Genomic DNA, 13,541 nt, shown 5'->3' on the forward strand with positions numbered 1-13,541 from the left:
CCAACAGTGCGGCACTTCCTCAGCACCGACCCTCCGACAGTGCGGCGCTCCCTCAGTACTGACCCTCCGACAGTGCGGCGCTCCCTCAGCACTGACCCTCTGACAGTGCGGCGCTCCCTCAGCACTGACCCTCTGACAGTGCGGCGCTCCCTGAGCACTGACCCTCCGACAGTGCGGCGCCCCCCCAGTACTGACCCTCCGACAGTGCGGCGCTCCCTCAGCACTGACCCTCCGACAGTGCGGCGCTCCCTCAGTACTGACCCTCCGACAGTGCGGCACTCCCTCAGTACTGACCCTCCGACAGTGCGGCGCTCCCTCAGCACTGACCCTCCGACAGTGCGGCGCTCCCTCAGTACTGACCCTCCGACAGTGCGGCGCTCCCTCAGCACTGACCCTCAGCAAAGGGGAGTGAGGGACAGTGGGCGAGGGAGAGTGTATGTGTGTAACCTGTCACTGATGCCGCTCTGTTCTGTTCTAGACCTGGTTGAAGCCGGGAGGCAAGCTGCTGATTACCGATTACTGCTGTGGCGAAGCCCCCTGGTCACCTCACTTTGCGGAGTATGTCAGACAGCGAGGCTACATCCTCTACACAGTCCAGAAATATGGAAAGGTGTGATCCCTGCTCCCCTTTCACCCCTTCCCGTCTGCTTCACGCACAGGGAGCTTCCTGGGCTGCAGGGAGGACCATTTCGGGTTGGGTTTAAACCGGTGAAATCACCTTCGATTTGAAAATTTCGGAGTCTGGTATCAATAACAACAACTTGCATTGATCTAGCACCTTGAACATAGTAAAAATGTCCCCACGGCCCTCCACAACAGCCTAAGTCAGACACTGAGTCCCACATTCTCCCCACTCCCCGTGGGAGCGAGTCCCACATTCTCCCCGCTCCCCGTGGGAGCGAGTCCCACATTCTCCCCGCTCCCCGTGGGAGCGAGTCCCACATTCTCCCCGCTCCCCGTGGGAGCGAGTCCCACATTCTCCCCGCTCCCCGTGGGAGCGAGTCCCACATTCTCCCCGCTCCCCGTGGGAGCGAGTCCCACATTCTCCCCGCTCCCCGTGGGAGCGAGTCCCACATTCTCCCCGCTCCCCGTGGGAGCGAGTCCCACATTCTCCCCGCTCCCCGTGGGAGCGAGTCCCACATTCTCCCCGCTCCCCGTGGGAGCGAGTCCCACATTCTCCCCGCTCCCCGTGGGAGCGAGTCCCACATTCTCCCCGCTCCCCGTGGGAGCGAGTCCCACATTCTCCCCGCTCCCCGTGGGAGCGAGTCCCACATTCTCCCCGCTCCCCGTGGGAGCGAGTCCCACATTCTCCCCGCTCCCCGTGGGAGCGAGTCCCACATTCTCCCCACTCCCTGTGGGAGCGAGACCCACATTCTCCCCACTCCCTGTGGGAGCGAGTCCCACATTCTCCTCACTCCCTGTGGGAGCGAGTCCCACATTCTCCCCACTCCCTGTGGGAGCGAGTCCCACATTCTCCCCACTCTCTGGGTGAAGGAGTTTCTCCTGAATTCCTGACCGGATTTATTAGTGACTGTCTTATATCGATGGGCTCCTAGTTCCGGTCTCTCCCCCCTCCCCCAACCCACAAGGGGAAACATCTTCTCTACGTCGACCCTATCGAAACCCCCTCCATCATTTTAAAGAGCTCGATCAGGTCACCCCCACCCCTCGGCCGTCTCTTTTCTAGAGGAGAGAGCCCCGGCCTGTTCAATCTTTCCTGATCGTTCTATCCCGGTACACGCGCCCCCCGACCGAAATATCGCGGGAGGGATTGGGGGTGGGGGAGGCGGGAGGGGTTGGGGAGTGGGGGAGGTGGGAGGGGTTTGGGGGTGGGGGAGGCGGGAGGGGTTGGAGGTGGGGGAGGCGGGAGGGATTGGGGGTGGGGGAGGCGGGAGGGGTTGGGGAGTGGGGGAGGTGGGAGGGGTTGGGGGGGTGGGGGAGGTGGGGGTGTGGTGGGTGGGGGAGGCGGGAGGGGTTGGGGAGTGGGGGAGGTGGGAGGGGTTGGGGGGGTGGGGGAGGTGGGGGAGGTGGGGGTGTGGTGGGTGGGGGAGGCGGGAGGGGTTGGGGGTAGGGGAGGCGGGAGGGGTTGGGGGATGGGGGAGGTGGGAGGGGTTGGGGGAGGTGGGAGCAGTTGGAGGGTGGGGGAGGTGGGAGGGGTTGGGGGGTTGGGGAGGTGAGTTTGGTGGTGGGTGGGGGGTGTGGGTTTGGGGGTGGATGGGGGAGGTGGGTTTGGGGGTGGGTGGGGGTGGTGGGTTTGGGGGTGGGTGGGGGAGGTGGGTTTGGTGGTGGGTGGGGGTGTGGGTTTGGGGGTGGGTGGGGGAGGTGGGTTTGGTGGGGGGTGGGGGGTGTGGGTTTGGGGGTGGGTGGGGGTGGTGGGTTTGGGGGTGGGTGGGGGGTGTGGGTTTGGGGGTGGTTGGGGGAGGTGGGTTTGGTGGTGGGTGGGGGGTGTGGGTTTGGGGGTGGATGGGGGAGGTGGGTTTGGGGGTGGGTGGGGGAGGTGGGTTTGGGGGTGGGTGGGGGAGGTGGGTTTGGGGGTGGGTGGGGGTTGTGGGTTTGGGGGTGGATGGGGGAGGTGGGTTTGGTGGGGGGTGGGGGGTGTGGGTTTGGGGGTGGGTGGGGGAGGTGGGTTTGGGGGTGGGTGGGGGTGGTGGGTTTGGGGGTGGGTGGGGGAGGTGGGTTTGGGGGTGGGTGGGATTCCCCGGGAGGTTCCCTGCGTTTTTTCACTCACGCGCGGGTGTGGAAGGAGCACAGGGATCTCCCTGAGGTCCTCACGGAGCTGCCTCTGGGCGATTGGTGTCAGTGCTAAAGTTTTAATAAAAGGCTCTTAACCCTTTTTGAAACATGTGCCCTCGTGTGACACTATCACATGGGCTGGGACACCTCACAGAATAAACGGATCAAGTTTTTATTAGGTTTTAAAAGCCTTCGCGAGGCCTCCTCCCGCCCGTGGATGAGGGTCCATGAGAAATGCGAAGGCCGCCTGGGCTCTTCGACTGTTCCCCCCCCCCACCCCCCACCCGGACCACCTTAAGGGTGGACGAACAGCTCCGTTAAATTGAATTAATTAGGTTTTAAGTGGCCTTTCGATAGGGCCCTTGAGCTGAAAATCTAAATGACGCGCGGTGAAGTCGGGACACGCGCCTGATGTCACCGCCCCACCATTTTCTGTGTCGGCGAGCGGGGACCCGCACCCTGCTCACCGACCGGGTAAATCTTCCCCAAGTTCCTGTGGGCCTAGACATGACTCCAGGATGGTGTGTTGCCTCCCTGGTGCCAGGATGTCACAGAGCGGCTGCCGGGCACCCTTCTGGGGGAGGGTGATCATTCCAGAGATCGTGGTCCACGTTGGCACCGGTGACTCCGGTAGGAAAAGGGAGCAGGCCCTGAAAGCAGGCTTTAGGGAGGTCGGAAGGAGATCGAAAAGCAGGACCCCACCCCCTCTAAAGCAGTCATCTCAGGATTACTCCCAGTCCCACGTGCGAGCGAGGGCCGGAGAAGGAGAACTGAGCCGTTGAACACGTGGCCTGGAGGACTGGGGTAGGAGGGAGAGGGCATCAGAGTTCTGAGGCATTGGGACTTGGCCCTGGGGAAGGTGGGACCTGTATAAGCCGGACAGAACAGAACTGGGACGAATATTTGGGAGATTTGCTAGTGCTGTTGTGGGGGTAGGGGGACAGGGGGGTTAAACTAGATGGGCAGGGGGCAGGGGCTTGGGAACCTGGGGGCAAATTCAGAGCAGGAGATGGAGAATTAGTGAGTGACTCTGAAAGACAGAAGCAGCTCAGGTTAAAAAGTGTACAGCACAGGATTTGGCAACGTTAAAAGGTATATATGTAAATGCAAGGAGTTTAGCAAATAAAGCTGATGAGCTGAGGGCCCAGATAGACACAGGGCAGCATGATATCATCGATATAACGGAAACTTGGCTTAAGGAGGGGTAGAAATGGCAGCTCAACATCCCTGAGTTTTCAGGGTGTAGCATTATTGGTTAAAGAATCAGTGACAGCTGTGAGGAGGATGATATACTAAATGAAGCATCAAATGGGCAGCCACATTGCTCGGTGTGTACTATAGACCCCCAAATAGTGGAAGGGAGTTAGAATATGTAGGCAAATTTCTGAGTGGAAAAGCAATAGGACAATAATAGCTGGAGACTTCAACTCCCCTAATATCAATTGGGATACGAACAGTGTGAAGGGCACAGAGGGTTCAAAATTCTTGTACTGCATTCAACAGAACTTTTTTAGCCGGCACGTAGCAAGCCCAACGAGAGGGGGCGCAGTTCTAGATTCAGTCTTAGGAAATGAAGCTGGGCAAGTGGATGATGTAGCAGTGGGGGCCATTTTGGAAATAGTGATCATAATATAGTCAGATTTAGCATCATTATGGAAAAGGACAAAGATAGAACAGGAGCAAAAGTTCTCAATTGAAGGAAGATAAATTTTACAAAGCTGAGAGGTGAGGTGGGGAGAGTGGACTGGATACAGCGATTAGAGGGGAAAACTGTCAAACCAGTGGGAGGCATTGGAAAGTGAGATTCTGCGGACACAGTGTAGACATGTCCCAACAAAGAGGAAGGGGGGGGTACTGCCAAATCTAGAGACCCCTGGTTACCCAGGAGCACACAGGCCAAGATAAAGCAGAACAAGAAAGCCTATGACAGTCACAAAAGACTCAACACTGTAGAAAGCCTCAGAGTTTAGAAAGTACAGGGGTGAAGTAGAAATGGAAATTGGGAAAGCAAAGGGAGGGTACGACAAAATATCGGCAGGTAAAATCAAAGGAAATCCAAAGGTGTTTTACCCAGTACAATAAGAGCGAGAGAATAACTAAGGAAAGGGTCGGGCCTATCAGAGATGTACACGGTAACTTGTGTGTTGATGCTGAAGATGTGGGCAGGGTTCTCAATGAGCACTTTGTCTCTGTTTTCACCAAGGAGAGGGATGATGCAGGGACAATCGAGGGGAGTAGCTGAACACGGGACAGGGCTGCGATCAAATACACGACGACATGAAGGATCCCCTTACATGACCGATCGGCGGGAGGTGCTGCACGTGGGGAGGGTGAACAGGGGAAGGCAGGAATTCCCCAGAAAATGGGTAGGAGGTCTGGGGTTACCAACAGAGGGGGAAAAAACGTTAAAAATTGGAGACTCGGGTCAGCAACATCAGAAAAAATACAAACAGAGGGTTCCTGAGAGAGAGAGAATTGAAAATTCCAGAAGTAGGACGGTGATTACACCACATCTAGAGCCATTGGAAAGTTACGCCGCTCATATTAACCCCACTTCCCAGTCCCTGGTCCGTAGCCCTGCAGGTTCCAGCGCTCCACACGCAGATCCAGGTACCTTTTAAATATTGAGCGTTTCAGCCTCAACCACCAACTCAGGCCGTGAATTCCAGACGCCCACCTCCCTCTGGGTGAAAATGTTTTTCCTCATGTCCCCTCTAATCCTTCTACCCATCACCTTCAATCTGTGCCCCCTGGTAACTGACCCCTCAGCCGGGATGGGGTGAACAAGTCTTTCCTGTCCACCCTCTCTAGGCCCCTCATAATTAGGTCACCCCTCAGCCTCCTCTGTTCTCAGGAAAAGGACCCCCAGCCCATCCAATCTCCCCTCATCGCAAGAAATCAAGTTATGGTACTCGAGAGGAAGTTGTTTGTTTGTTTGTTGTGTTGTGTTGAACTGCAAAACACTTCAATTAGTGAAAGTCTGGGAGACACAAAGGCAGTCACATGGGAGAGAGAAATAAACTGCAGTTGTGAACCTGCTTGTTTTGAGGGACAGTCTTGTTGGAGAACGAGCTGAGAGGGGAAGGCTGCCTTGGCTGGCTCTCCCCCCTGCCTCCCTTACCTCAATATTGTGTGTGGCTATCAACCGGTAGGCAGAGAACCCCCATCTGAGTGTAACTCGTCTGCATTTGGACCTGTAACGCTGGGAGTTGGTGAGAATGTCCAGTTATCCACCAGGACCAGCGGCCCACCTGCATGTGAGAGATCACCAGGTCAACAGCATCGAGACCCTGCGGACTTCATCCTTTAGTTTATAACGTCCCATCCTCCAAAGCCCATCTGTGTAGAGAGACTCTATCTGTCCTTGGTCTGTGTGTCTGAGTGTCTGTGTGTGTGTGTCTGTGTGTGTGTGTGTGTGTCTGTGTGTGTGTGTGTGTGTCTGTCTGTGTCTGTGTGTGTGTGTCTGTGTGTGTGTCCGTCTGTCTGTGTGTGTGTGTCTGTGTCTGTGTGTGTCTGTCTGTGTCTGTGTGTGTCTGTATGTGTGTCTGTGTGTGTGTGTGTGTCTGTCTGTATTTGTGTGTCTGTGTGGGTGTGTCTTTGTGTGTGTGTGTGTGTGTGTCTTTGTGTGTGTGAGTGTGTGTGTGTGTGTGTCTATGTGTGTGTGTCTGTCTGTCTGTGTGTCTGTCTGTCTGTGTGTCTGTGTGTGTGTGTGTATGTGTGTCTGTGTCTGTGTGTGTGTGTGTGTGTGTCTGTGTGTGTGTGTGTGCCTGTGTGTGTGTGTCTGTGTGTGTGTGTGTGTGTGTGTGCGTGCGCCTGTGTGTGTCTGTCTGTGTCTGTGTGTGTGTGTGTGTGTGTCTGTGTGGGTGTGTGTGTCTGTGTGTGTGTGTGTCTGTATGTGTGTGTCTGTGTGTGTGTGTGTGTGCCTGTGTATGTGTGTGTGTCTGTCTGTCTGTGTCTGTCTGTTTGTGTGTGTGTGTCTGTCTGTGTGTCTGTGTGTGTGTGTGTCTGTGTGTGTGTGTGTCTGTCTGTCTGTGTGTGAACTCGCGCTGTCCTCCCATCCCAGTCGGAACGATGACGTGTTTTTATTTTCTCTCCCCACCCCCCGCTCCGGGATTTGCTCCCGCAGTTGCTCCAGGATTTGGGATTTGTCAGTGTGCGGGCGGAGGACCGGACCCAGCAGTTTGTGGAGATCCTGAAAGTCGAGCTCCAGAGGATGGACAGCATCCGGGGAGCATTTCTACAGGTAATCCTGGGGTCACAGGTGAACGGGAGCTGACCCCTGACCTCTGATCTCTGACCCCCCACCCCCGCCCCTGTCCCGGGTCCGAGACACATTGACAATGTGAGGCAGAGGTTTCGCTCCTAGTGGATAATCCCAGACCTGGGGTTGGGTGGGACTTGGGTCTATAACTGAACTGACCGCTGGGGTAGGGGTCACAATCACACTGGACCGTGATTCTGTCCAGTGACTCATCCCCCAGACACAAACACTGGAAAATCCGCGTTTCACTGACAATCTCCAGTTTAGACATTTGATCCACTTTTATAACCTTTCTTCCCATCTCTCTCTCTCTGTCCCTCTCTCTCTCCCTCTGTCCCCCTCTCTCTCTCTCTCTCTCTCCCTCCCTCTCTCTTTTTCCTCTCTCCCTCTGTCTGTCTGTCTGTCTCTCTCTCTCCATCTGTCTCTCTCTCTCCTTCTGTCTCTCTCTCCCTCTGTCTCTCTCTCCCTCTGTCTGTCTCTCTCCCTCTGTCTCTCTCTTCCTCTGTCTGTCTGTCTGTCTCTCTCTCTCTCTCTCTTCCTCTCTCTCTCTCCCTCTGTCTCTCTCCCTCTGTCCCCCTCTCTCTCTCTGTCTCTCTCTCTCTCTCTCTCTCCCTCTGTCTGTCTCTCTCTCTCCCTCTGTCTGTCTCTCTCTCTCTCTCTCTCCCTCTCCCTCTCTCTCTCTCTCTCTCCCCCTCTGTCCCTCTCTCTCTCTCCGTCTCTCTCTCTCTCTCCCTCTCTCTCTCTCTCTCTCCCTCTGTCCCCCTCTCTCTCTCTCTCTCTCTCTCCCTCTCTCCCTCTCTCCCTCTCCCAGGAGTTCTCGGAAGACGATTACCATTACATTGTGGATGGCTGGAAGGAGAAGATGTCTCGGAGTGAGCTGGGGGATCAGCGCTGGGGCCTTTTCTACGCGGAGAAGCCTGGGGAGGCCTGGAGCACCAATGCGTCCGGAGATGGCCCTGGGTTTGAACCCTGCGGGAAGGAGAAAAACCGAGTGATAGATTAACGGGAGAGTGTGGCGACCAGAGTGGCTGCATTTCCCCAGCTTTACAATCTGAACTTAGACCAACCAAACCAATACAGGCTCAGTGGGCTGAATGGCCTCCTCCTCTATCAGCTTTGGACTCTGGGCTTGTATTAAATAATTTACGTGTTTCTCTTTTGGAGAATAAAATCTGTGTCGTTAATGAACACAACATCAATCCTGCGGTCTCGTTCCTGGGAAATCACAAAACAAACACTCATCAACTTGGGAAACTGTCTCTCAAAATATCTCGGCCACCAGCCAGCCACAGGGCTATTCAATTAAACCAACCACAACACCCTGCATTTATCTAGCGCCTTCAACACAGTAAAACATCCCCGAGACGCTTCACAGGAACATCAATCAGACAGAATCTGACCACGAGCCACATACGGGGATATTAGGGACAGGTGACCAAAAGCTCGGTCACGGAGGTCGGTTTTAAGGAGCGTCTTAAAGGAGAAGAGAGAGAGAGAGAGAGAGAGAGTCAGAGAGGTTTAGGGAGGGAATTCCAGAGCTCAGGGCCCCAGGCAGCTGAAGGCACGGCTGCCAATGGTGGAGCGATGGGGAATCGGGGGATGGTCAAGAGGACGGAATTGGAGGAGTCCAGAGATCTTGGAGGGTTGTAGGGGCTGGAGGAGGTTACAGAGATAGGGAGGGTTGTGGGAGTGGAGGAGGTTACAGAGATATGGAGGGTTGTAGGGGCTGGAGGAAGTTACAGAGACAGGGAGGGTTGTAGGGGCTGGAGGAGGTTACAGAGATAGGGAGGGTTGTAGGGGCTGGAGGAGGTTACAGAGACAGGGAGGGTTGTAGGGGCTGGAGGAGGTTACAGAGATAGGGAGGGTTGTAGGGGCTGGAGGAGGTTACAGAGATAGGGAGGGTTGTAGGGGCTGGAGGAGGTTACAGAGACAGGGAGGGTTGTAGGGGCTGGAGGAGGTTACAGAGATAGGGAGGGTTGTAGGGGCTGGAGGAGGTTACAGAGACAGGGAGGGTTGTAGGGGCTGGAGGAGGTTACAGAGATAGGGAGGCTGGAGGAGGTTACAGAGATAGGGAGGGGTGTAGGGACTGGAGGAGATTACAGAGATAGGGAGGGTTGTAGGGGTTGGAGGAGGTTATAGAGATAGGGAGGGTTGTAGGAGCTGGAGGAGGGTACAGATGTAGGGAGTGTTGTAGGAGCTAGAGGAGGTTACAGATGTAGGGAGGGTTGTAGGGGCTGGAGGAGGTTACAGAGATAGGGAGGGTTGTAGGGGCTGGAGGAGGTTACAGAGATAGGGAGGGTTGTAGGGGCTGGAGGAGGTTACAGAGATAGGGAGGGTTGTAGGGGCTGGAGGAGGTTACAGAGATAGGGAGGGTTGTAGGGGCTGGAGGAGGTTACAGAGATAGGGAGGGTTGTAGTCTTGCTGTGAGGGTGACAGTATCGTTAGATCATATCAAAAAGGAAACCAGGGTGAGTACGTGAGAGGAAAAGGAAATAGAATAATGTAGAAGGCCATTCGATCCATCATGGTGGTGCCCACTCTTTGTATGAGCTATGCAATTATTTTCCCTCCGCCACTCCCCCTGCCCCGGACTGTCCCCTGTTGCGTCCTCCGTGGCAAAGCCGATCAAAGTCGACTTGACAACCCATCAGCACCCTCTCTATGAAATTTGGTGTTCTCGTGTCTGTCCTGAGCGGTAAAAGCTTCAGCGGCACCTGCGTCCGGCCGGCGGGGTGTACAGGGGAATCGGGGCCCTGGGGGCTGCTTCGTACCTGAGCGATGCCCGGCCTCGGCAGTGAGCAGGTGGTGGATGGTTGGTGTGGATTGAGCTGGGGAGTCACAGCAGAGGGCAGGACTGAGCAACATTCAACAGCTCCAGCGCAACATTCAGCTGCAGATGGAGCTGGAGTAACACAGACACTGCCCCGATTCACACTGACTGTAATCCACTCGCTTTCATCACACAGGCCTCGGAGGAGGCCATTCAGCCCATCCTTCCTGTGCTGGCCCTTTCAAACATCTACCCAATTAGTCCCCACTCCCCTCCTCCCCACTCTCTCTCTCTCCCCCCCACAGTCCTGCAAATTTCTCCTTTTCGAGTATTTATCCGATTCCCCCCCTTTTGAAAGTTCCTATTGAATCTGCTTCCACCGCCCTTTCAGGCAGCGCCTTCCAGATCACAACAACTCGCTGTGTAAAAAAAAACATTCTCCTCATCTCCCCCTCTGGCTCTTTTCCCGATTCTCTTCAATCCGTGTCCCCCTCTGGTTGCCAGAAATAATTTGTCTTCTATCCCAGTGAGAGTCAGCACCTTCAGGAGAGGAGGGGGACCCCGTACCCCAGTGAGAGTCAGCACCTTCAGGAGAGGAGGGGGACCCTGTACCCCAGTGAGAGTCAGCACCTTCAGGAGAGGAGGGGGACCCTGTACCCCAGTGAGAGTCAGCACCTTCAGGAGAGGAGGGGGGACCCTGTACCCCAGTGAGAGTCAGCACCTTCAGGAGAGGAGGGGGACCCTGTACCCCAGTGAGAGTCAGCACCTTCAGGAGAGGAGGGGGACCCTGTACCCCAGTGAGAGTCACCACCTTCAGGAGAGGAGGGGACCCCGAACCCCAGTGAGAGTCAGCACCTTCAGGAGAGGAGGGGGACCCTGTACCCCAGTGAGAGTCAGCACCTTCAGGAGAGGAGGGGGACCCTGTACCCCAGTGAGAGTCAGCACCTTTAGGAGAGGAGGGGGACCCTGTACCCCAGTGAGAGTCAGCACCTTCAGGAGAGGAGGGGGACCCTGTACCCCAGTGAGAGTCAGCACCTTTAGGAGAGGAGGGGGACCCTGTACCCCAGTGAGAGTCAGCACCTTCAGGAGAGGAGGGGGACCCTGTACCCCAGTGAGAGTCAGCACCTTCAGGAGAGGAGGGGGACCCCGTACCCCAGTGAGAGTCAGCACCTTCAGGATGCCTGGGGGGTGGGTGGTGGGGGTGGGGGGGTGGGGTAGAGGCTGTTTAACACCATGTTTCACTGTTTGGGAGATTAAAGCCTCAGTGAAAACAGTTGCTGGCTGGGAACTCGCTGAAATATACAACATGGGAGGCTCGGCTCTTGCAGACAGGAAACAAGACCAAAAAACAAAGGGTATGAAAGGAACCACAGGCACATTGCGAATCAGGGCCCTTAATCCCCCTCCTGCATGTCTGCCCTCTGCAAAGCCAGCTCCAAGGCTCAGGCCCCGGGCTGTCCACTAGGCCGGGCCAACAGGGCCGAGGAATCGCTTCAAACCAAGTGGCTAAAGGTGGGCAGCTCACGCCCGTGCCTCGGTTTCTCTCCGTTGTCCATTTATTCTTGACCGTCAGCCTCTAATCGGGAGCCGTCTGGGTCCATCGCCCGATTGTCCATCCAAGGTCAAGTCAGACCAGCCGACGCTTTGAACGACGTGGATCCCGGGGGGGAGGGGGTCGATTGAGAAGCCGGTCAGGCTCCAGGTGGGGTCAGAGGGCCCACTCGGCCTTTCCGCCAACTCCGGCCGGACGGAGCTATCGTCACACGACCACCCTCTCTCTCTCCCTGCCCGCTCCACCCCGGGGGTCCCACCCGGAGACCAGGGGCCTATCGAGGCCCAGCCCATCGGAAGGGGAGCAGCCTCCTGGCGAGGGTGAGGGGAGGGAGGGGTCCGCCCAAGGCCGCTCTGCAATGTTTTGTGCGTCAGACGCAATTTCGCAGCCCCTTCGGCCGCCTTCCCTCGTGGGCCGGGGAATTCGGCCCGTCGATTCTTTCCCCCCAGCCTTCGCCTGGAGCTGGGTTCTCGGTTGGGTGGGGGCTCCAGGGGCTGGGCCAGGCTAGGCCTCAAGCCTGCAGGCTTGGGCCTAACCGTGAGTGCCACCTCCCGCCGCCCGCGCTCCTGCCAGGCTCAGCCAGCTCTCGATCTCTTTCAGGCAGGTTGAGCCTCGAGGGTCTGGGCAAGGACTCAATAACAAGGAGGGAGGGATTTACCCCCTGAAGTGAGAGATTCTCCCCCCAGTGTGGAAACCTTCATTTACCTGCTGTAAAACATTTCCCCAGCTCAGCGCTGAGGGAGTGCCGCACTGTTGGAGGGTCAGTGCTGAGGGAGCGCCGCACTGTCGGAGGGTCAGTGCTGAGGGAGTGCCGCACTGTTGGAGGGTCAGTACTGAGGGAGCGCCGCTCGGTCGGAGGGTCAGTGCTGAGGGAGCGCCGCACTGTCGGAGGGTCAGTGCTGAGGGAGCGCCGCACTGTCGGAGGGTCAGTACTGAGGGAGCGCCGCACTGTCGGAGGGTCAGTGCTGAGGGAGCGCCGCGCTGTCGGAGGGTCAGCGCTGAGGTAGCGCCGCACTGTCGGAGGGTCAGTGCTGAGGGAGCGCCGCACTGTCGGAGGGTCAGTACTGAGGGAGCGCCGCACTGTCGGAGGGTCAGTGCTGTGGGAGCGCCGCGCTGTCGGAGGGTCAGTGCTGAGGGAGCGCCGCACTGTCGGAGGGTCAGTGCTGAGGAAGCGCCGCACTGTTGGAGGGTCAGTACCGAGGGAGCGCCGCACTGTCGGAGGGTCAGTGCTGAGGGAGCGCCGCACTGTCGGAGGTACTGTCTTTCAGGATGAGACATTAAACAGAGGCCCCGTCTGCCCTCTCGGGTGGGGGTTAAAGATCCCACGGCCACTATTGGAAGAAGAGCAGGGGGGAGTTCTCCCTGGTGTCCTGGGGCCGATATTTGTCCCTCACCCAACATCACTAAAAACAGACGATCTGGGTCATTCTCACATTGCTGTTTGTGGGATCTTGCTGTGCGTAAATGGGCTGCTTAGTTTCCTGCATTACAACTGTGACCACACTTCAAAGCAAAAAAGCCCTTCCTTGTCTGTGAAATGCTCTGGGACGTCCCGAGGTGGGTGACAGGAGCTGGAGAGATGGGGGGGTGCGGGGTGATGATTTTTTTGTTTCCTGAGCTGAGAGATGGGGGCCAGTCGGAGGTGGGCTTTGGGGCCTAGTGTGTGATTTCACAGCCTCTTCCTGCGTGCAGGGAGCTCGAGTCTGTCTCCGCCAGCCCTGTGATCTTGCAGATTAGGCCCACACACCATTTAACTCTGAGGGCAGGGCGTCTGGGGTGGGGCCCCTGGTCTCGTGTCGTGGGGGCCTTTGAAGAGACGATGTGAAATGAAAGGCCGGACTGATCCTGGCTCTAATTTCAGCCCCGAACACTGAGGTAATGAGCAATTTACCGAGTCTGTGTCTCCCTCTGGGACCAGGCCCTCCCATTCCTGGGGAATAACCCCTCTAATCTGACAGGCCAATTAATGCGTTTAATTAACTTCAAATTGCTGCTAAAAATGTTTCGGGAAATCTTCTGGGTTCAGTCACCAATCTCCATGTGCAACCAGATTTATTATTGATTTCTTTTATTATTCAGGTTTCGCTGGCTGGGCCCAGCATTTATTGCCCACCTCTAGATGCCCCCTTGAGAAGGTGGTGGTGAGCTGCCTTCTTGAGCCACTGCAGTCCATGTGGTGTAGGTACATCCACAGTGCTGTTAGGGAGGGAGTTCCAGGGTTTTGA

General features: G+C 56.6%; 1 long non-coding RNA gene across 1 annotated transcript; it reads left to right on the forward strand.

The window, feature by feature from the left end:
- The first annotated feature begins 471 nt into the window (after nucleotides 1-471).
- LOC144677824 (uncharacterized) lies at nucleotides 472-8,191 on the forward strand. The gene is made up of 3 exons (XR_013575832.1): nucleotides 472-610; nucleotides 6,860-6,976; nucleotides 7,806-8,191. It is a non-coding gene; the product is annotated as an uncharacterized LOC144677824 (long non-coding RNA).
- Nucleotides 8,192-13,541: the final 5,350 nt, after the last annotated feature.

Source organism: Cetorhinus maximus, unplaced genomic scaffold (genome assembly GCF_964194155.1).
Source record: "Cetorhinus maximus unplaced genomic scaffold, sCetMax3.hap1.1 HAP1_SCAFFOLD_3108, whole genome shotgun sequence".
NCBI classification, from domain to species: domain Eukaryota; kingdom Metazoa; phylum Chordata; class Chondrichthyes; order Lamniformes; family Cetorhinidae; genus Cetorhinus; species Cetorhinus maximus.